Genomic DNA, 22,719 nt, shown 5'->3' with positions numbered 1-22,719 from the left:
AAATTTGAAACATATAAAATTATGTTTCTATTCTAACTCTTTATACCCTGAAATTATGTACATAAGGGCCCTTAAGCACTTTTTAAAAAAATCACTGTCAATGTGAGAACCCTCCCGCGCACTAAAGATTAATGAATGAAGAGCTGCAACCCCTGCACACAACTCAACTCATATACTGCTAAGGAGGCAGAAACTTTTGGAGATAACGTGCAATTCAGCACAACATCAAACAGTGGAACAGAGTTATCACAGTGCGCATTTCAAAAGAAAAAACAAAGGAAAAGTAAAGCAATCATTGGAAAACTCCTGAAGGTGATCTGCTTTTCTGTTGCTCCCCCTGTTACAACTGGCAGTTACTGACGTTTTTTTCCTGTTGCATCGACTCATTTGTTTGATGATGGGAGCGCCGACCCTCTTCCCCCCCCAAACCCTCAGGAAAACAGACAAAGAGAATGATGATAATATAAGAAAAAAACTGCATTCAAGGAAGAAGGAGAGTTAACTAGTAGCCTATAAGAAATGAAAACTGCTTACAGGATAGAAGGAGAGAGGAGTGCAGCAACACTGCAACACAATACTGCAATATAGAAATACTCCAGTCCTGCATTTAAACTATTACTTAATTGCCTTAAGAAACATTTGAATGCTAATTTGAACATCATTTGAAGGTGGTTCTTTACTGAAGGTTTACCAACTAAGTGTAAGCAAAGCTAAAGGTGTCTAACTAGCAAGAAGAAGACATAACATGTTAAAAACAACCTTTGAGTTAGCGGGAGACATGTTTCTCTTCTTTGGGTGGAGATTTCCCAACACCTTGAGTTCAACCCTCCATCAAACTCCTTGTAAGATGGCAAACAAACAGACTCCCAAAATGTTCAAGAAACAAAGCAGCATTGTTCAACACTGATTGTCATATCACCCAACGAAGCTGTTATGAACAGATTATTTTACTACAAATAAGTTTTGCAAACCCGGGGTTTTGATTAAAACCAGTCTGATCTTCTGACTTGTCACGTTTCTTTCTTTTAATTGATGTTCTCAGATTTCAGCAATAAACTTGCTAAACACAAGGTTAGTATTAACAAATGGAATAATGGCCAAATATGACAAAAAGTAGATCCAAGTTGTATCAAAATCCCTTTAACATATAACATCACTACAAGCCAATCTCCCAAATGTTTCTCCTCAATGTTTTCCTTCAAGACACACGAAAAACCTCACCTCACCCAGAGACAAAAAACTTTATATCTTTTATGAATGGGATTTAGTTTTTATGTTTTTTTTTTTTTCCATTTTGAGTTCAAACAGTCAAATAATGTTGTCAAGTCCATTGACAACCCCCACTTGTTAGGCAGGCACAGACCCGTGCAACTTCGGCCTACAGCAGCGTCATGTTTAAAACATCACAACGGCTCCACATTTCATCTCTCCGCTTCATGGCAATTACTGTGTTCAGCCTGTCAAACAAGGCCGCCTGGCCCGCTGACACCGGAGAGCACAGCGGGGAGGAACACTGAGGATAGGAGATGATTGGCGCAAGAAAAGAAATGATGACCCCCTGCTCCCCACCCAACACACACACACACACACACACATGAAATCACACATGTATTATCAGGAAATAGTCATCACCCAACCCGACTCCATAGCCTTGACAAACCTGTTGGGCCTTAATGCTTTTCTCTTGAGTTTGTGGCTTTTTCTTGTTGTTTTTTTTTTGCCCTTCTTGTCTTACCGCCACCCGTTATCTTTCTCCGTCTTGTTGACTTTTCATTCTCCCCTCATTTGTACCCTTTCCCTTTCCTTTTTCATCCCTCCTTCCTCCCTCTTGTCTTTCCCCTCTCCCTCCATCCTCGCTCCCCTCATCCCGACAGGCGTAGTAATTCCCTCTCCACAGCGGCGTCTAAATGATTTCATCCTCCTTCGCCTCTGTCTTCTCTTGCTAATGATGTGCCTCGTTCCATCATACTTTGATGTTGACTACCAGAGTGTGCTGGTGTGTGTGTGTGTGTGTGTGTGTGTGTGTGTTGGGAGTGGAGGAGGAGGAATAATGTGTGAGCAGTTTAGGGGAGGCAAAAATCGGAGGAAGGAAAAAAAAAAAAGAGAGAGAGAAGACGAGGACGAATTGATACACAAGCGCCTGTTTTTCATGTGCTGTCAGCATGCTTCCCCGTGATCAGCGCTCTGCCTCTCCTGTCTAATGATAGCGCCGCAGACGTGATCTCTCGAACGCTCCTCAGGCGCTGTCAGCCCCACTGACATCCCACAAAAGACGTTTCTCCTTTCTCTCTGTTTCAGAGGAGCGATAATTATTGTTTCCTGCGTGATGCCTTCTAATTCTGTTTGTTTGGGGGATTTCCCCCTTTCCTACTTATACTTGCATACGAGAGAATAGTGTTTGTGTTACCTTGTGTTCTTTTATATGAACGTGGATTACAAAACTGCACAAACGCGTGTGTCGTACGTGCACGAACCCATTTAGGAAATCTGCCGTTATAGTCAAGAGACAGGACGCACGTATACCTTACATGTCACATTAGCACAGATCCCATTTGTGCGGCGTCAAAGTGAGTGGTATGTTTAAATGCTTTTAAAGAGGTGTGTGTGTGTGTGTGTGTCTTTGTGCAATTGTGTGCGTATGTCATTAAGAGAAGCCATTAGTCAAACCCCACAGGACTTGTAGTGTAACAGTGACAGTCATGTTTACTGTAAAGCAGAGTCAGATAAAGAGAAATCTCCCGGGACACACACCGAGCAGCACATGCAGAATTATCGCACACACACATATATATATACACACACACACACACACATGCACTAGCCAGTTTTACACAGTTCCTGTGGGTCTTGAAGATTCTTAAAGGTTTGTGCAAACACAGTAAGTCTGCACATGTTACGTTTTCAACATAAATCTGTGGCCTGAAGAGCAGTAAATGTTTCTTATTCGTTATATTTGTATAGTGTTGTTTTTTTGCTGATCCTATTTGGAGGTCAAAGCCACGCGATAAATCTCAAATGCTCCACAATGCACTGATGTTGATGGTGCAAGTTAAGTGCGATTTTGCTTTAAAACCATTGTCAGATATGATAAAGTCACACTCCAAAATGGTTGTGTGTGTTTGTACACCCAGCTTCATCGTATGCCCCGGCTCCCTGCATCACTCTCTAATGTAGAGGTCCCAGCGGGCTTCAAAGACAGTCAGACTGGATTCAATTCAAAATGAGGTTGACATCAACAAAGTTAAGACAAGTCATTTTTTATTTATGTAGCCCAATATTACAAATGTATCATTTTAATTTACAATCTATACAGCAATACAACATCATCTATTCTTAGACCCTTGATTCAAATAAGGAAAAATTCTCTTGAGAGAACTTGTGAGAAAACACCAATGCAGCACATGATCAGAGCTGATAGTGGATCCGCTGTGACAAATTACTTATGCCGACCTCCAGATCCATGACTGAGGTGGCAATACACTGGCACCCCGCCCGACTCAATCTGACTGAATGTAATTCGGTTCCTGCTTGGCTCTGGGACTGACTGGACCCTCGGCGACCTCAAGTCCAGTCGATGATCAGTATTTCACAACTTGAAGGAAAAGCCTTTGTTGGATTTTTGTGTTGATACTGCAACAGTTTCAGAATACTAATTTCAAATTGCAACCCTAACAAACTTGAAAGTGAGCTCTTACATTTCATCAAGCTGATGTCCAAGTAAACATGGCAACTCTGCTCTCAGGCTCTGCTGTGTTAGGTCACTAGAAGAAGGAGAAGCTGTTCTAGTGTTGACTTAAGTGAGGTGAATGTTTGAGAAACAGTAAGGGTTAAGGACAGTGTGACTTGAGATAGAGTGCTGTTGTCTGAAGTCAATTGGTGCAGTAATACAGGGTCAAGACTGGTAATAAGGTCATTGACTGGATAAAAAAAACAGTTTTCTCAGAGAAGCAGCGCCGTCTCGCTCTCGGTGAAGCTTTGTCTCTCAGGTGATAATGCTTAAAGGCATTTCATTCTCTCTAGGGGGAAGTTTAATGTCTGGCTGGTTGACCGGCGGGTGTTTGACTGACTGTTTCACCCAGGAGAGTTAATTCTCTGGGGGGAGGAGGGGTAGTCACCAAACCTGGAGAAACGGGTTTCATCCCGCTAAGATGGCTGATTGCTGCACGCCGTCAGCTGAAATTGGCCTGCAGTGCCGTATATTAAAAAGATTGGCCTGCCAGCGGGGGGGATGGGGATCAGGAGTTATTAACCTGTTAAGTGCTGGCTGGGCATGCCGAGGAGATGGACGAAGGGTCAGAGGGCAAGTTAGTCTGGCAACATGGAACTCCATCTCCTCTATTTTCTTGTCAAGAGCTCTGTGATTCCTCTATTTCCTCTCATTTTTATCTATTCATTCCATTGTTCTGTTACTTTAATACTCCTTTTTTTTGGTGTGGAAACAGACAAAATGGCAAGGCATGACCTTGAGATATGAAGACAAACTGAGAATAGATGATTTATTTGTTCTAACCATTCTTACTACTTTTTATTTGACTTGATAAAAAGTGATTTTGTATGACTTAACAGGTGGGGCATCATTTTAATTCAGTAGTTCACTGAAAATAACTTTTTTCATTCAAAGATTTATGTTTCTGTACACTCTGTGTTTCCATTTCCTCAATCTTTTCCACAGTTTTTATGATTCATATTCTATGTGTAAATAAACTCCTGTGTTCGTTTTTTTTCCTTGTCCTTCTCACCGGTGTTTTTCCCAGCAGGATCAGACGTGTACAGTGGCAGACCCGCGCCTTGATTCATTCTGCTTTTCCCTGTCACTGCGTACGTGTTTAATTCATCCATAAATAAACCTGCTGTGGACAGGAGCTTATTCATCTGCAATAAGGAAATGGATTACACGGCCATTTAAAACCCAATAAGCTTCCCTTGCTGCGCCTTGGTCTCTCTTGCTTTTCCTCTGACAGCCAGTGGCCTAATGAGTGAATGAGAAGCATTTGTCACCGCTGCCTGCCCTAATAGGAGTGTGTAACTTATTCATTACACCCATAGATCTGCGTTTATTGTCCCTGTACGCTCTCCGTTTTGTCCTTGTTGGGCCTCGGGGAGGTCAGGCATCTGCTCTGAGGTGTCAGCAGTGTGTGTGTGTGTGTGTGTGTGTGTGTGTCCTGTTTTGTTTATATGCACAAGCTTATTGAGTATGCATCAATATGTGAAGGTGTGTGCGCACGTTAATAAAAAACTTTGTTCATATTGCTTTTTGGAGCTGACATGTCTTTGTTAAACCAATAGTATAGTGTGTGTGTGTGTGTGTGTGTGTGTTATTAGGGAGGTGGATTTTCATTACTTGTTGACTAATGAGTCGCTGGGTGTGTTCGGGGGGTTAATGTAAGAAAAGCAGGTCACAGTAGCGAGAGGGGAGCTATTACTAATAAACAAATTTGTGTAGGTATGTATTTTGTCAGGGCAAATGTGCATATGTACGCACGTTCATATACTGTATTTGTGTTAATTGCGATTGTGTGGATTAGGCCCCCCCCCCTGGAGCGAGTGTTGTTTAGGCATGGTGTGTATGGACGTGTGTGTGTGTGTGTGTGTGTGAGGTCTAAATTAAACTGTGCATTAGTGGCTGTAGGTGGGTATGAAACTATTGTAACGAGTGTGTAAGTGGTTTGTGTTATAAAGTTATTTAGGCCCCAGTAGGCCGACTGTAAAAGAGCAAATGATGAGTCATTCTCTATGTGAGTTGAGCTTAATTGTGCCCACACATTCAGCCAGAGCCTCAGATCATAACAAGAGAAGCCGGGGAGCAGCTTACATTGTTTAGCCTCTCAGGTCTTAATCCAACAGATTGGGCATGTTTACCAGCTCAAAGGTGTGAGGGACTTTCATTTAATCAGCAGAGGGGGGTCTGTTTGTGTGTGTACATGACAATTACTTCAACAGACTGTTTATTTACCTGGCACGAGAGGTGACATCGCATTATGTTTGTCCCAGGTGGGGCCAGGTGGTCAACGCCCGAGTGGTTTTGCGTGCGTGTGTGTTTGTGTGTTTGCGCGTGGATTTATGCGTCTACGGCGTCATATCTCACAGGCGCTTCCATGTGGGCGCAGCAGGGGTGCGTGACAGATTTCATCACCTGGACGGATCGGTGTTAATGAACATTTTAATCATCTCGCTGAATGCCAGAGCCTGCTGGGTGTCATCGCGTCCGCCTTTTTCCAAAGATAAATATGGAAGAGCATGACAGAGGAGGAGATGTACTTCAGCAAGGTGTAGATTCCCATCTGATGAACTTTTGTGCTCTCTATAGCAACCAGATCTTGGCATTTGTTTGAGTTATTGCCATTTTGTTGCAAAAGTTGATAACCCAAATATTAGCATGCTTGGTTGTCTCCACTGTGACCTGTTAAAAAAATGTGGGGTTTTTTTGGTGTTGATGTGGTAATTGTCTCGTGTTGGAGATTTGGCTCAGGTATTTTGAGATTTTGAGATTTTTTTGAAAGTTTTTTTACAACCTGTTGCTTAAGTACAAAGATGTGTTGTTTCATATTGTGAATTTAATGCCTGACAATAGGTCCATGACCTAAATGTTGTGTCTCTCATAAACTGGTGACAGTGTGCAAGAGTTTCCTCACTTGTCAGTTAACATAAGTGTGGTCACATGATAACAGGTGATCGTATATGGTAGGAAGGCCTCAAAGATGGTCTTTGGCATCAAATGTGGATTTACTCCTTGATCTTTCTCCAGCCACCTCTTGTCTTGTGGCCTATGACCTTTGACCCCAACCCAGTTGTGATGCTGCGTTCTGTTTTTTGGGGGTTTTTTTTGCTCAAGCCAGATAAACAATACTATTGAATTTTCACCTTAAAGTGTGATTCACCTAAAAGTTATCGAAGGTGTGAGCTTTCAGTTAGTTTTTTTTTTTTTTGCTGAACCCGTGTAAAGTGAGAAGAGGCAGAAATACAACAGGTGCTTTTTTTTCTCCATATGACCACAGTGTGAGACCTTGACTGATTTATCCTGCCCTCACAGGTCCTCCTTGTTCCCTGCATTTGAATGAAAACCTGTGAGCTGCACCTTCGCCCATAAGTGTCAATTCCCCCGGAACAAGCTTCCTACTGTTGTCAGGGAATCTGTCACTGTCTCAGTTTGCAAATCCGAGTAGCTTTATAAATACATTTACTGTCTTGGAAGAGCCTGGAATATAACATTAGAGTAAAATTACTTTAATGTCCCCCTAAAATAGCAGGAGTATGTGAATCTAAGTGAAAGCTGAGATCCCTTACTTGTTTCAACTATCAAATCATCTCCAAATAGGATCAGAGGAGAGCTTACAGACGTATGGGGGGATTTTTAAGCTTTCAGGCGACTGAGGCATTGAGTGCAAAATTTAAGAGCAACACAATCTAAGGAAGACGGTTTTAATATTTGTGCTTGTTCAGTCCTCTTGAAGCTTTGTAATGGAGCGAGGCGTCCGTCTCAGAGACCGGATTAAGTCAAGAGAGAGCGACTGCGAGTCTGCGGAGAGAGGAGAGGGAGGTGGGGGGAGGGGGGGAAGCCTTCAGGTGATGCATCTGGAGATTCACCTCCTCTCTCGCCTCGGGGTGTTTTGGAATTCACACGCACACACACACACACACGTACATATGCACACACATGCCTCCAGGCCATTACTGTACCTGGCAGTCTCTGCAAGTTCCATATTGCCGCCCGCCAACCGCACAGGTTTACGCGAGTATGTGTGTGAGTACGTAGCACTCTTAAACTAGCACACATACACAATATCCCTCTTTTTTTTTTTTTTTTGAATCTCTTCCTCCGTCGCCCCCCCTCCTCCTCCCCTCCTCGTCCGCCACCTTCCACCTCTATCTTGGGAGTGATTACATCTGGTCCCAGCCCGCCTGCCTTGCGGCCAGTGTAGGAACTGGTGCTGTATTAGCAGAGGCCAGGCTAGCCAGTCATTTCCTGCATGACTGCCCGCACTGATGATAACACAGCGCAGACTTACTTTAGCATGCAGCCCGGCGGGTTGGGGGCTAAACGGCCCAGGTTGCAGAGAGCAGATGTCGGGGACAGAGGGGCGACATGACGGCTGCTTGTTACACCGGCTGTTGTTTTATTCAGACACATGTTTTGTTGTGGCGACGGCGCGGTGGAGCTGTGGGCGCGTCATCACTAAGTACAGAAGGAGAGTTTGAGGTTGTTCATCTGTATTCCGGGTGCCTTGTTTAAAGGGGGGCGGTTTTTAATTACAACAGCAGCTGTATGTCGGATACCTGCGGCTGTCCTACTGATTTTCACAACCCTTCCTCAATGCACCGTGAGTAGGAGGTGGAGGCTTACAAGTACACCCTAGTAGCGACGATGTCATTGGCTCGGTTCGACCGAGGGGGATATTAATCAGAGCTGATCGGAGCACTGTGACAGCCAACCTACGTGGCGTCCCACACACGGAGCTGATAATGAAATTGTTGGAGCATCTGTCTCTGTTGTCCTTCCTCCTGTTAGTGTTGTCTTCTCATGCTAGTCATCATGTTGGTTGGGCGTTTGAGGCATTTACAGGACAGTTCTTATATCTCACTTTGGGCTTTTTGACCATATTTTCATTCGTGACTTATCTTTAGGGCAACAGATAATAAAAGGATGCCCTTTCAATATAATAATAACTGCATTAGTTATAACTGTTGCATCAACATGGTGGGATTGTTCTTGTTTTGTTGGAGTATTCACATCCAAAATCATCTGTATCTGAATTTTAGATGAACTATAAATTAACTGCAGCAGATGTTGCCCAAAAAAGCAGGGTTGAATATTAGTTTGAATGTGGCAGGTAATTTGGATGTTGACTAGTTTAGACAGCTGAAATCCGTGGAATCCCCACTTATATCAAATTTGCCTTTTTTATTTCCGCTATTTGTGAAGCAGGTATAAAATATATATATATATATATATATATATAATATGGCCTCTGCTGTGTGATATAGTGCATTTGCTTACTTTCCCTGAATGTTATATTTCATAAAAGTGTGAGAATGACAAGGTAGACAGCCTCTGCTTTAACACACCATGCTAAAAACATTGATAAACTAAGAATTCAGTCTGTAGAGGGGAGAATAAGATGTAATCAGGTCACGTTTAGCATGTTATTCAGTTAACAAGACTAACAGCTTTTCTACAGCTAAAGCCATTTTACGCCTTTGTTATAGCCACAGTAGAGAGATGACAGGAAACAAGGGGCGAGAGAGAGAGATGGGAAATGACACGCAACGAGGATCCACTGCTGGAATTGAACCGTGGACTTTGTGGTTATGTAGCATACGTCTTAATCAGTAGCTCGTGGGCAAGCAGTGAAGCATATTTTTCATTATATGTATGTAACTACAGTAATTATGTTTTGGGTTCCTGACTGTTTTCAAAAAGTGGGTGACCTACATTCAAAAGCTGCTGCTGCTGCTGCTGCTGCTCTGCTAATACGTTGCTTTCACTGTGCAGACTGTTTAGACACTGTGAGAGTCTACAGCCATGCTAGCAACTGTGATAATGTCAGCATGCTGACATGCTCACAATGATATAGTGATACATACTGATGTTTAGCAGGTATAGTATAGCGTGTTAGCATGCTAATATTTGCTAATTAGTGCTTAGTGCAAATGGGTATGATGTTAGTTTCGGAGGTACTTGACCACAAACCAAATTTTGACCTGATGGTGGCGAAAGTCAAGGGATCACTAAAGTTATTCATCCTGAGGGAGACATGAATGTGTCAAATTTCATGGAAATTCATCCAATAGTTGTTGAGGTATTTCACTCAAAACCACAAACTTCAAACTCATGGGAGTGCTAGAAGAAGAGTCAGGTGATCACCAAAGTCATTAGAATTCATTGTCTGGGATTCATGAGCGTCTGAACAAAGTTTAATGGTAATCCATTCAATAGTTGTTGAGATATTTCCATCTGGACCAAAGCAGTGGAGAGCCATGCTGACGCTGTGGCTAAGAATGGAAGAGTTTGAGTGCTTTCGGGCTCGATTGTTTGAATTCCTGATTGTTGTGTTGCATTTTACTGGAGGGCAGCGGTCCCTGCAAACGTGAAGGGAGATAATTGTACATTGATGTAACTTATGATTAGAATTGATTGGTGTGGTGGCAGGAACAAGGAAAATAATGCAGGTTTGAAAACTAATAATTTATTTTATCCTCCTGGTCTTATCCAGACTCGCTTTCAGTGAGTACTGTCCTTTGATCAGCGAGATTACAAGCAGACGGTACGAGGACTGGAAAGGTCAAAGTCAGAATGACATGTAAGAGCGCTAAGGAAATGGCAGAAAATAGAAGCTACACAGAGAAACGTATTTCCAATTTATTCAGCTCACCGGCATTCCTGTTATGATACTCTAATAATAAGAATAATAATGACAATAAATTTAGTACGGTGCCTTTCAAGGGACCAAAGGATGCTGATCAACACAAAAGAATAATTCTTCTTGTCTAGTTTCAGATTTAGTCTCCAAATATGTAGGAGTAATCTGTTTTGAGTGATATGTCTCGGCTTGATTATGAGTTTTATTTTTCTTTTTTGAAGCACTGCTGGGATTTGGATATGAATATTTAGAGTCTTACACAGATAACTATCCATGCTCGTTTGGAGCCTTTTCATTTGGAACCCCATGGAGCCTTTGAGAAGCCGCCGCAACTCTCCCCTGAATATGTGCCACCAGCAAACCAGCAAATCTCTATCTGTTTATCGCTGCCTCATAGCACATTTCACCCCCTCCTCCCCTCGTTCTGAATTACCGGTTCCTCTTCCTCTAAACCCCCGCCCCCCCCCCTTCATGTATGTGTGTACAAGCGTGTGTTTGACTAATGTCTAAGTGTTTATCTTGTTAATGTGCTATGTGATAACAGCCCAGCTCTATAAACAACTTAATCCTGCTTCTTATGTGCCAGGGAGCACCGCTCTCTGCTCCTTCAAAGACCTCAAGGCTTAAGGGTATAGCTGCAGGTGAGTGGGGGTAGGTGTGCATATATATATATATAAATATATATATGTGTGTGTGTGTGTGTGTGAGAGGCTGGTGGAGTGGTGAAAGTAAAGGAAGATAAAGTAGGTAAGAGGGTAACAGTAGGTGTGTGCAGAGGAGGATGAGAAGCACAGATTGAGATGAAAGTAGCAGTCAAAGAATTTTGACTTCAGTAGCAACTTGAAAACTTGAAGTCAAACTAAAATTAAAATTCATTTTTGCCAAGAAATCAGTATATATCATCTTGTTTGTTTTGACTTGTGTACTTCAATTTTGTGATAATTACAAAATTGTAATTATCACAGGCCTATCATCATAGAGCTGCAACTAATGATTATTTTCTTTATTGATCGCTTGGTCTATAAATCATCAGAAAACTAAAAAATTCCCATCACAATATGCTAGAACACAAGATGACGTCATCAGATGTCTTTTTTGATCGACCAAAAACCCGAAACCCCAAAATATTTCACTTACTATGATGTAAGACCAAGAAAAGCAGTAAATTTTCACATTTTAAAACCTAGAAACATCAAATGTTTGGCATTTTGGCTTGAAACGATTAATCGATTATCAAGATAGTTGCCGATTAATTTTCTTTCGATAGACTCATTGATTAATGGACTAATCATTGCAGCTCTAATTATCACAAAGAAGAAATTAAAATATTAGTTATTTTTCTGCAGTGACAGTGGCCCCGACGTTAATTTGTGTTTTCCAGGGGCGTGAATATTTGGTACCAACTGACACACTAACCGTTAACAGTTAACTAACTGTTGTTAACTGTTTGAACACACCCTATGTTAGTTACTCCACGTTGTGATTCACCACTGTGTAACATACAGAGTGCTGAGGTTAGGACTACTTGTTGCTGTGAGTTTTGACAGTCTCGTCATTTGCCATCATCACCACGTTGACAGAGAGTCTCCTAGTAACCCTGGCTCTCAGATGCCAGTCAACTGCTGCCGTGGACAATAACCGCAGTATTTTTATAGTTTTATATTTCCTTACAAAAAGTGGAGGAGAATTCAAATTTCAGTTCAATGTCACAACCGAAACAGCATGTTATCAGACTTCAGAGAACATAAATTCAGTTAAAGACTTGATGGACTGTTTGATGAGTATTGTAGACTAGAACTGTAGATCTGCAATTTTTATAAATGATTTGAGTTTTTCATCTAAACAGGTAGGCTTTTACTCAGCGTGAAATATTCAGCTTGCAGAACACGTTTCGTGAAAGACTCAAAAGTACGTAAAATTAAATATTGAATTCAATCTTTTCCAACGGCATCAAAGTAGTATTGACATTCACAACCTGTCTTGAGGATACAAGACGGAGGAGGGTACAGGGCGGAGAGGGATTAGTGGAGATGGAAAGTGGACTGAGCGAGTAGGAAAGCGGGATGCTGCACTGCTTGTTATCCTAACAACTTCCTGACATCCTTCTCATCATCACACCAGAAGGCTCTTTTGTATTAGTCGAAAACCCGCACTGAGGATAAGGAGAGCTCTGTAAAGGCCTTTGCGGTGCCTCTTCTCATTCCTTCTTCCTCCTCTGGGGACAGGACACTGGCTTTACCTGTTTATCCAACCATATGTACCACCTCACACTCAGAATACTGATGAAGAAGTGAAATGGACTAGGTAGTCTGCCAAGCAGGGTATTCTGCAGCAGCGCGGAGGAGATGAGTCATTTGTCAAAGGAGGACATCAATTACTTAATTGATGTCCTCCTTTGACACTGACATGCATCAAGGGTAATCAGATTTTAATTTGTGAGCTCAAGAATGAATAAGAACCCAGGTGTAAATGCATCCAAGATGCATTGAAATATCAGGTTATCTGCAGCACCTGCAGCAAAAAACTGTTGGGATACAAGTGAGTGAAACATGCAGTGGATTTGACATGTGTGATGTAAGAAGTCAATGGTACATCTGTAAGAGTCAAAGCCAACACTGACATATGATTCATCTGAGCTGCTATAATCAGTTTATAAATCTGAATAGATTCTCCGCTGAGAGCACTCATGGCCCCGTGGATGTGATTGAAATAAATATAATTTCTGATTTGGTCCATGTCTGATTATGATATTAGTTCAGATGGACGGGTTTAGAGACGAGGGTTTTGAGATTAACTTGATCCCCAGTTTGTCTCTAGCATGACAATTAGGTCCACATATTTTTGGATTTTAGTATTCAAAATTAAATTACAATATTTGCTTCCACAATCTTGCTCAGCGATCTTCATCTTACATCATCTGTGTTAAAATCCACATGCATACAAATGCAGTCGTTTTCTAGTGTTATAATGTTATTACAGATGTTGTTATGAGATTGATTGAAATATCTCTAAAAAAATGGAAATAAGGAAGGAAGTGGAAGAGCATAACTTAGCACAGATATTCAAATTGTGTACACTCAAAAAAGTGAAAGTGCTTTAGTGAAACCTCTGGGGTTCCAGGCTTTGAAACTCGCTGAGGGTTCTCTGACAAACACTTCAATCAAAAGCTTCATGAACCCTGATGACACCGTACATCCATTAGTCTCTAATGCTGCCAGCCTCTTGAAGGGATCTTAGAAAAGACTTTTAAAGGAATAGTTTGACATTTTGGAAAATACAAAGTGTTAGATAGGAAGATCGATACCACTTTCATATCTGTACACTAAATATAAAGCTAGAACCATAAGCTGGTTAGCTTAGCTTAGCATAAAGACTGGAAGTAGGGGAAAGTAGTAGGCTAACTGTACTACATGTTTTACCTGCCAAAAAAGGTTCCAGACTGACACTAACCATAACCCAGCATAATGCAGCAAAGAAGACTGCAACCTAGTAAACATGCATGTAAACAATGTAGCTTTCAAATAGTTTTTTATGAGGAAGGAAATGCATTTGACACAAACAACCGAGGTACAAATACCGTAACTGTACTGTAACTTTTCATGAGTCACATATGAATGTTAAACAAATTTCCTACTGATTTCCAGCAGAAATTTGAAGATGTGTTTGTCTGTCAAGCGTTCTCACTTGCTCCAATGTTTATCTAGACAACAATCGTTTCCTGGATGTCCTCAATACAAAAGAAAGTGTTAAAAGTCTCTTTGCTCTAACTTGTTTTAGTTCTTTTAGTCCCTTGTATATGAGTTTTACTTTCACAGTTTAACGCTACATCAGATGTAGACACTTTGGGTTCATTAATGTGAAATGTTGACTGAATTCAAAACCAAAACCTTCATTATGGTGTTATCCTCTACAGTACATGCCCCCTGCTAGTCACTGTTTCCTCTCAAATTGGGAAACTCTGTCGCTCTGATTAAAATGAGTCCTCAGAATTAGCATGTCCCCTGCACTCAGTATACATGCAAAACCCCTTGGCATCTTTTATCTTAGAATGAGAACAAAACTGCTGAAGATTAAAAAAAAAAAAGAACTTTCTACAACATAATGAAGATAACTCACTTGGAGGGAATTCACTTAGTGAGAACAGATTTTTTTTTTTTTCCTTCAGAGCATTTTTCGGACTTTCTCCGTCAGTGAATCCCACTGTGCTATAGCTAACTCAAAGAAATGCTTGTTTTGTTAAAGTCCTTTGGAGTCTGGATCAAAAGCATTTTCATAGCAACTCAATCTATGATTGAAATATTAAATACTGGCACCGAGCCTCATGCAATCTCTTTCTCTCTCTTCTCTCTCGCCGCTTTCATTTCATCTCTCATCTTCACTCTCTCACGTTTATTCTCTTCCTCACCGCCTCTCTTGTTGCATTAATAATCTATGCTAATGCGGAGCGGATGTGGAAATATAAATAAGTCGCTGTATCTATATTTGATCATCTTCCGGACCTTTGACCACCCATGGAAAGCAGCTGTAGAGTAGCAGCTGATGTCGGCTTGTCTTTAGAGCCGCTGCCGTGACTGAGCTGTTGTCACAGTCACAATAATAAAGTAAGTCGAAAGGGGGAAAAAAAAGAAACACAAGTGTACACTTTAGAGTGTTTTTGCTTCATTCCTCATCCCTTTCATTCTCTGCATATGTGAAAAGCTTCTAAAGTGCTGCTTTTTTTCTTTGTTGTGTAAATATGAATATGAAAAGAAGTGTCAGGATGTTTTGGAGGAAGCTGTTGACATCAGAGAAGTTGAAGACTACTTCCTGGAAGTTCGCTACTTAATGATTGTGAGTATGTTTTGCATATGTCAGGAACGTAATGCACATCCCTTGCATCAACACAACAGCAGCAGGGGTCATCTCGCTGTTTGAACCGCTCGCAGGCTCGGATGTCGGTTTCTTCCCCGTGTTTTCTGGAGGACTACACCGCTGATTAAGCTAGACAAAGAAAAATCTTGGGTGTCTGCAGATAAGTTGGCATGATTAAAGGCCACCTAATAAACTTTGACAAGTTTTGCTGTCAGAGCTTATTAGCTACAGCGCACTGAGCCGCTTTGTGGTTATGAATGAGGCAGGCTCATGACTCACACACAAGGTGAAGTTGAAGAGTTTACAAAAACAAAATCTTAACACGGCACAGTTGTTTTCAAGAGCAGTGAGTGAGGAGCAGCTGGTGCTGATTGAAAGTTGCTCTCACCTCCAGTGATTAGCGATGCCCGAACTTCAGTGTGTAATAGCAGCCTCATCTCCTGCGTAATTGGCTCTGGTATTGATTAAATAACGTATGCAGTCGGTAATGTTTGTTTAGGAACTCAGGAAGTGGAACTTCTTTGGTTCAGGTGTTAAACGTCCTCTCGTCCGTGGCGGTGTGGTGTGAATGGCAGCTGTATGATTAAAGAAAATATGCATATGCTTAAGATATTCTCTGATATCAGCAATTTGTAATACTTAACACATTCTGGGAGTGTTTTTTGTAATGACATGTTGTTGTTTATTTTACTTGCTTTGCTCGACATGCCTCGCTGAGTGATTTACCCGAATGGATTTTGACATTTAGATAACATTTCTGATCTTGTTTCAGATTCATGTAAACCTGCAGGTTTTACTACCAACTTTCATCTTTCTATTCAAGTCATTGTCAGGTCATATGGAATAAGTGACTCGTGTGATCATTCAGCTGTTTGCTCTATGTGTAGGTGAAGAGAACTACACCATATGGGCAAGATTGTGTGAGCTCCTTTACATCAGGAGAAAATGAAACTAGCACCCAGCGCTGGACGACATGACAACAGATATGTGCAGATTAGATCACATACAATAATACAATTTTGCTGAAATCTGATAAATGATCATATTAATTACGACATAATAGATATGATATGATAATATATATGATAATATATTTAAATCATCGTCCAGCTCTAGCTTCAGCTCCTCTGGTTGAATATGCAACATTTCTTAGGGCCTGTGTTGTATTCTGGTGTTCTGAGTCTACACATGAAGAGACACTGGCATGTTTGAGGCAAAATGGCAACTCTGACACCAAATCAGTTGATACTTCCGACTGTTGAAATACTACCAAACATCATTTCAAATACGGTTGGCTTCAAAAGCCCATCTAGGGATGGGTATTGTAAACTAGCTTAGGCTATAAATGCTGTGGTATGTGGCATAAGTTCATGCTATATACTTGTGTCTATACAACATTTACTTGTGATTTAGATGAGGGCTTTGGCTTGAATTATGTTGTTACATCACAGCAGAAGAACGGAATAAGAATAATTTTGACCAATAAAATAGATGTCTTCTGACTTGACTCTAGAAGTCAATTTCAAGTGTAGTAAAGAGAATATTTACTGTATGTCTGTATATAATACTTTCCATCAGTGACCTACAGTTAAAGTGCATTGTTGTTTTGTTCTGTAGATGCTCCAGTTATCTTCACTGTCACCAGCAGGCCAGTATCTTGTACCCATAGATGGCAGTGTGCCCATGAGTCTCCAGCATGGCGTCTGTGTGTCTACTGGTCTGTAATGGTGCGAGGAGAAGCAGACGACCACTGACAGGCCTCCGTAATGTAGATTTACAGTAATGGCCTGCAAGGAAATGAGATGTACACTGTTAAATAGTTTGGAAAGACATCTTGCTCCGCTCTGCCGTGCGCTGACCTCGCTCTCCGAGCCGGCGAAACAGATCATTGATTTGATAAAGGCTTTGACTAATGATGCTAGTGGAGAGAGAGGACAAAGAGCCAAAAAAAGCTGTCACAGTCTGTCTTTTTCATCTCCGCTCTTTTTTTCGAGACACGGGATGAAGTGATCTGAACCTGTTGAGAAGGCCGCGGCGGCAGTGAGGTTGTACATTAATGAGCGCCAGTTTGACACATGCTCACACTCTGTCCACCTCTTTCATCCCTCTACCTGGGGACTCAATGTGCTTGGATGATGGTGATGATGAAGTAGAAAATTTCATTAAAGTTAAAGCTGCTATAGTGATTTGAATAGCAAGAATAGATAAAATGACCATGTGATGTGAAAGGGGTCGCTCATAGTGATGAACCTACAGAGAATTATCACCAAACTCAACTTGAGCCCTGAGAAAGCCACCACCAACCACCTACCCAGCAAGTTAGCAACTAGTTGGTGAACATAGTAGAGCATTTAGCAGCTAAAGAGCCAAAGATTTTAGCTAAAATGAGTGTGAATATTGGATTTACATGTGTCAGGTGGGCACAAACAGGTTTCTAAACGACTGCTAATGTTGCACAGTTTCTTCTAGATGTGTAAATAAGCAACGGTGTGCTAACAAGTTTGCTATATTAACTTTATAAGGTGATAATATGTCAATATTGCGTTTACAGCTTGTTTCCACTGCCCCCAAGTGGCCAAAAATTGAAGTTAAACCTGCGTTAGTTATTCATAAACACGACGGCATGTCATTTCTTGCTTCTCTTTGGCAGTCATCATGTTATATTTTGAGCTGTTAATATTTCATCCTTTTTAGCACACAAGACCTGTGTCTGGCAACCTTTCGATGGGTCACTGGAGACTGGAGTGGATCATAAAAAAAACCCAGATCAGATTATGTATTAGCATGTGTGTGTGTGTGTGTGTGTGTGTCCTCTCCTGGACTGGATGTGTTGATTTGTATTTCTGAAGTGAGCACTACCCTGGCTCTCTCCTCTTTTCTTCTTTCTTTTTTTTTTTCTCATATCAGCATGTGTGAGACAAAGAAAGAGAGAGAGAGTGATCATGACACTGCCTTCACACTCGTAATAGCCCACTGATAGCATCAAAATCAAAGACTCTGCCGATCCTGATATCAACCTCTGTCCTTTTGCTCTCTCTCTCTCTCTGTCTTTCTTTCTGCGCCCTCCCATTTTTTTCCATTATCTCTCGTTCTTGGTCTAATTCTCAGTCTTTCATATCTCCCTCTGTCTCTCTGTCTTTCTGTCACTCTCAGTAGGCTCCCTCTGTCACCATTCCTCTGGCTTTCCCTCAGCTCTAAAATAGGAAATGTCTAAATTACACTTGCTAATAGGTTGCAGCAGCACAGTCTTCCCTCCCCCCCTCTCTCCCTCTCTCTGTCTTCCTCTTTTTAATTTAGTGTTCGGGACAGAACACATTTCATGTGATACTAAATGAAAGGATTGTTCTTATCAACTCATGAAAGAAGAAACTCCTCTCCTCTCTCCTCTCCTCTGTCCTCCAGATGGGAACATCAATTCTTAATGCTCATTCTGCCACGCTGGTACCCGTCTCCCCCTCGGGCGTACAAAACCAGCACAGGGCACCGTCTCTAAGACTCAGTATCTCGCTTCGCTGTTCTCAAACACCTACAAGAAGATCTAGTCTTCTCTTTTTTGAATAAACACTCCTGAGACACCTGAACCAAATCCTCATTAAAAGTATTCCATGCAGCAGTAACACATCAACAGATCATAACAGATTCATTTTAAGTATTAGAATGACTCCTCTCAATAAATGAGACCCTCATACAAGAACCACTTGTACGAACAGATTTGTTCTTAAGATGCACGTATGAGTGATTTAAAAACATTTGTAGCATTCATCAATTTTCTCGTACTTAGAATTCATATTTTTCTAATTGTTTCAGGTCTCCTACTGTCACTCCTGAATTTGTTATGTGTTTGTATTCTGATTTCTGACAGCAGGACTTGAATCTGTATGATGTTTTTACTCTTTAAGAACCTTTGTGAATGAAACCCGCCCACAAACAGACCAATTTAGGGCTGTGGATTATGATCACATCTCACGAATGTGCACCTCCTCATGAACAGGTGGCATTCATCAGGCTGAAACGCGCAATTTACGACAGTTTTTTTCAGGCTGTTCGGAGAGTTTGTTGAATCCAACTTGGAACACTTGTACGAGCAAACCTCACAGAGAAAAGTAAGAGATGTTTAGGATGAAAATACGAAAATGTTCCTGCATGACGCCCAGTGACTGAGAAGACTGGCAGCCTGTTTGGCCTCTAGTGTGTATTTATGCTGATGGCTCTGATTTTGTTGGAGCTTAGCTTCATTGCAGAGTGAGAGAGAAGGCGGAGAGGATTATTTTATGACACAAAAATAAAAAGGACAGTTTGTCCAGAACAAATGGTTGTTCACAAAGGCAGATAGTAACAGGAGGAACAGAAAAGTCAGATCTGCCATGTTTATCCAACCTCTTTTTGTATTTGAAATAGTCTGAAGAAACACAATTAAAGCTCTGACTAATGTTTATTTTCAATGAAGAACACCTCAACTCCAAGTGAAAATGTTGTTTTTGCTGACCTCTAGTGGTTTGATGCATCAGCTTACTGCAATGTGTACTCACGGGTGTGTCGGTACACTGTGACATCACTGCTGGTTACAGATGCAACACTTCTGACCACACCCACACCCATAAAGATGAATTAATCAGTTTGGTTTTAGATGAACTGGTGAATTACTTAGTCTTCAAAATGTCCACTAATATCTGGACCTCTAATTAATGATTATGTCTGACCAACAGTCAAAAACACACTAAAAAACCCCCAAAACTATACAATGGAATTGAGTTCATGAAATGAAATAAAACTGAGAAATGCAGCAAATCATCACATATGAGTTATAGCCAGGAAATCTTTAGTATTTTCACTTGATGTATAACTGAAATGGTTAATCAGTTGTGAACGGTCATTAATTTATTTTCTGTAGATCAACTAATCCATTAATGAACTCACTACTGATAGTACCTGACACAATAATAAAAATACAAAACAACGAACTACTTTGACAAACGATTTAAAGTCATTTTTCAAGCAAAAATGCCAAAATTTCTCTGGTTTCAACTTCAAAACGTGAATATTTGCTGGTTTTCTTTGTCTTCCATGACAGTGAACTGAATATCTGGACTATTGGTTGGACGAAACATGACATTTTGACTTAAACTCCAGGGCATTGTATAGAACATTTTAGTTGTAGCTCTACTACCAATATAACACAGCTGGCCAGTCATGTCTCTCCTTGCTACATTATTCATTATTTTCCACCAACAATCTTTTGGTCCCACAAATGTAGTTTTAGTGTATTTTCTGTCAAACCAGCAGTGGAGTCAGTGGAATGCAGTAGATGCTGTTACCTCAATGTATGTTTGGGTGGCGATCCATGGTAGACAGGGTGGTGAGATGTGCTCATTTATTATTACAGTATGGCTTCATGTTGCCTTTTAAGTGTGCGAAAAGCTCGGCAGTACTACACCTGTAAATGTCAAGGCCAGATGTTTCCTGGTTACAGTTTTTCCTGCCATGGTGATGTGTAGCTTTTATATGCATTTTATATCCATTTTCTTCTGTCTACACAGTGACTTTTGATCTAGTTTTGTCAGAAATTAGTAGAATCACATACATGCTGTTATTCTGAGAGTTAAGTGGCTGCTCTGCCCAGAAGTCAACGTATTCATTCCTTTTCCATCCTACAAGTGTTTTAACCTTTATTTCACCAGGGGTGGCTGACTGAGCAGACTGATTTTTTTCATAAGCTACATACTAAAGCTCACATGATGATTCAGGGCACTTCGTCAGTACTTTCTGAGAGGCGAGATTGCCCCTCATTAACTTTTTCCACCCACCATTTTTCCATTTTGTTCTGAATTCAAACCCTCCAATCCCCAAATTCCTGAAGCTACATTTGTAGGCTTCTTAACGAGTCTCCGAGCTGCTTCCTGTACCTGCTATCTAATTGTGGTCTAGAGGTTTTGCTGCTGAGGCGTTACATAATGTAGGTTGTTAATAATTTGACCCCTTTAGCAATCAGTGTTAAATGGTGGTTGGTCAGTGGGCGGCTCATGCTTTAACTGCTGCCTAAACAGAGAGCCGCAGCAAAACGAATGGTCTGTGTGATTAACTTGGATGTTAGCAGCGCAGTTGCCCTTTAACAGCACAGCGACTATTAACACAATAACCAAAAAGCTATTAGATTGACTTTCCAAAATGGCAGTTAATTAGTGTAGCAATGCTACTCTGCTGTATGCATGGTGGGAAAGGTGAGAGATACTTAGAGAGGGAAAGACAGTGCTGGCACACTTCGTGATGTTGCAGCTGCTGATCACTAATGAGAAAAGCTGCTTCACTTTTAAGTGACGAGAGGAGAATGAAGCGCCGGGCGGCTGCTGACGTCACCGACGGTTTTTTCGTAGCCTTGGGAGTCAGGAAACCAGCTGTTCTGATGTCATGGGGAACCAGACGTCGGATTACAGCTTTTCACTAAATCATCCTTTTTATACCCACCAACTAGATTTATCACCTCTTGCTGTCTTTCGCTGGCATCGCTAACACTGCTGGAGGAGATTTGCACGTCTAATCTCACCCATTAAATTTTGTTGTCACAATTTTGTATGGTTTTACAGACATTGCTAGTCCTTTTTTCACACTTAAGAGCTGTATCGACTGAAACCTAATTTATTCAGGGACTAGACTTTCTTTGATCTACAGTATGGCTGTCCAGCCACACATTACAGGTTGGGGATACTGCATCTGCTCTTTCAGATGTACACTGAAGAACAAAGGAGCAACACGCTCAAAGCGCAAGATTTTTTTCATCTTGAAAGTAAACTTTACCAGACATTTTCTTATTAAGTTCCTTTGTTTGAGCCTTAATACTGTTTGAGCAGATTAAAAGTTTTGTTGTGCACACATCTGTCTTTGTCTTATGTGTACTCTCAGTACAAAGGGAGGGCCACATTGACATAGATTGAACTAATTCATTATCTCTTTAAAATCCTTAAAATTGCATCTACTTAGTCTCCCTCCAGAATCTATTAATATGCAAAGGTTTTTCATTTTCAAAAGTTTTAATCGCTGGATACAAGATGTCTCCTACTTCACTGAAAAGTTCATTCTCAGTGTTTGTGCACTGGAGGCTTCAAGTTTCCACATCACACTTGTGTAAGTTGTATACTGACCCTTGATTGGCTCCAAACTTGTTATATCACAAATCATGCTTGTAGGTACACGCCAGACACACACACACACATTGGACAGCCTCTTGGTGCTGAGCTGCTAACGTTAGCTCAGCTACAACATAGGAACCAGGTCTTCTAGTGACTGTCAAAGCTCCAGCGGACTCTCATGTTGCTGTTCATCTGACTGTCACCAGTCTGTGTTCAGCGCCTCCATAAGGAGGTCGAGGGTAGTGGTGAGCCAAAGTAGCTGAATCAATTCTGAGTTAGTGTTGATCATCTAATCAATTCATCGAGTAATCATTGAGGACTTTTCCTTATTAATGAATGAGCTTCTTGACTGTGGTCCAACATAAAAAGGTGAATGATAGTTCAGT

The 22,719-nt window shown here is 41.1% G+C and overlaps 1 protein-coding gene across 3 annotated transcripts in view; it reads left to right on the top strand.

Moving 5' to 3' along the window:
- The window catches only part of snx29 (sorting nexin 29), a 149,285-nt gene that overhangs the window by 36,810 nt on the left and 89,756 nt on the right, over positions 1–22,719 (top strand). The gene's annotated exons all lie outside the window — the stretch shown is intronic.

Source organism: Thunnus thynnus, chromosome 20 (assembly GCF_963924715.1).
Source record: "Thunnus thynnus chromosome 20, fThuThy2.1, whole genome shotgun sequence".
In the NCBI taxonomy this organism is placed as follows: Eukaryota; Metazoa; Chordata; class Actinopteri; order Scombriformes; family Scombridae; genus Thunnus; species Thunnus thynnus.
The sequence above is the reverse complement of the archived record's forward strand: the minus strand, read 5'-3'. Positions and strand labels throughout refer to the sequence as shown.